Source organism: Pundamilia nyererei, unplaced genomic scaffold (assembly GCF_000239375.1).
Source record: "Pundamilia nyererei isolate P.nyererei 1_Seehausen unplaced genomic scaffold, PunNye1.0 scaffold00499, whole genome shotgun sequence".
Lineage (NCBI taxonomy): Eukaryota > Metazoa > Chordata > Actinopteri > Cichliformes > Cichlidae > Pundamilia > Pundamilia nyererei.
This window is the reverse complement of record NW_005187900.1, coordinates 213483-215113: the sequence shown is the minus strand read 5'-3', so window position 1 is coordinate 215113 and position 1631 is coordinate 213483. Positions and strand designations below refer to the sequence as shown.

The window sequence follows — 1631 nt, the reverse complement described above, 5'->3', positions numbered from 1 at the left end:
AAGAATGCAATTGTGTTAGTCTACCCCAATTGAACCACATCCTACATGGTGTTTCCTGGCTTTATAAAAGTGAATCCCTGGACAAATATATTGTAACTGAAGACAGATGCAGTAAAAAGACTCACTGCCTGCAAAGTATTCGGCAAAGTATTCAGACTTTATTTATGATTGAAGGTAATACAGAAGTTTTGTTCAAATCCTTCAGTTGCAGCTGAGTCTGCAATTAAATTGTGCCTTTATTGTTTTATTTCAAATCTACTGTTCTAGTGTACAGAGGCTAAATTTTAAAAGTTGATTTAATGTCCACAAATTTGCAGCCTCTGTGAATACTGTGTCACTATTTTGTACAGTAGGAGGTCTTTAAACCGACATCGTGGCAAGCAGCATGACACAAAACTTCACCGGAGTGTGAGAAACGAAGATCACGGACCAGAGGAAGAAGACCTACAGAGAGATCAAGAGGTCAGTAACAGTTAATTTGTTCATATACTTCATAGCTCACTTTTGTTTCTCCCACAGTTAAATAAGTCTCTGAAAAAAGTACATTAATTATTTATTTTTATGTTAACTACTGTTGTGCAGTTTACTGGAGACACAATTATAGTTTTAGTTGTGTACAAGGCATTTTATTACATCTATCTTACTTGAATGAGCTGAGCTACAAGAAAAAAAACATTTTATTAATGTGTGTGTTAAGTGTTATAGAAGTTTAAATGTTCTTTGTTAAATCTGCTGACACTGAAAGTATTTGCATTTTCAGTTGAAATTAAATACAGGTCTAAACAAATGCTCCGTATGATCCCTCAGGAATCTCTCTGACAGCAAAGATGAACATTATTTGGACTGAAGGCTCCACCAACATGTCATTTTAAAGTCAGCTGTTAAATAAACAGATGAAGAACACATGCCCCTGCCTGAACAGGACACCATACGTGACACGTGAACCTGCAACAGGGTCTGGACCACAGACAGATTAACTTAAAAGCAGATGTCAGACAAACACAGGAACATGACTGCAGAAACAAAGGGTAACAAAACAGGGAAACTAGACACAAAAGGAAACTCGTATAACTTAACAGCCAGGAAGTAGAAAAAATAAAGGCAGTTGTTAAAGAAAACAAAAGTCACGACTAAAAATCTCTTAAATCCAAAGGAATGAATCACAAGACCATAATAAATTCAAAACTTGGTTGAAGACCCACCATGACACATGCATGTTTTAAGATTGGATTATATGAAAGTCAAACTCAATTCAATTCAGTTCAATTCAATTTTGTTTATAGAGCATACACAGAGCTTGACTTTAGTCTCTTAGTCTTGAGTTTATCTGTATTTCTAGTTCAAGGTGTCTTGTTTGATATTAGGTTTGTCTTTGTGTCATCTGTGTCTTGTCCTCTGTGTCTCGCTGTGAAGTCAGTCTTGTCTCCATGTTTATTTGCCTATCTGTTTCCCCAGTCATGTCTCTCGCTCTCTCTGTCTCTTCACATCTCTGTGTCCGTGTCTCAGCGTTTGTGTGTTCCTGTTTACTTTGGTAGTCGTCATCTCATGTGCCTCGTGTTCTGCTTTGCTTCCCCCATCTTGTCATGTCTATGTTTCTCTAGCTGTGTTCCCATGTTCCCTGTGTCCACTTC

General features: G+C 37.3%; 1 long non-coding RNA gene across 1 annotated transcript in view; it reads left to right on the top strand.

Annotated features, from left to right (window-relative positions):
- The window catches only part of LOC102216114 (uncharacterized), a 10571-nt gene extending 8950 nt beyond the window's left edge, over nt 1-1621 (top strand). Inside the window, exons 4-5 of the long non-coding RNA XR_312369.1 lie at nt 351-462; nt 808-1621. This is a non-coding gene — a long non-coding RNA (uncharacterized LOC102216114). The remainder of the gene's footprint in view (nt 1-350; nt 463-807) is intronic.
- The last annotated feature ends 10 nt before the right edge of the window (nt 1622-1631 follow it).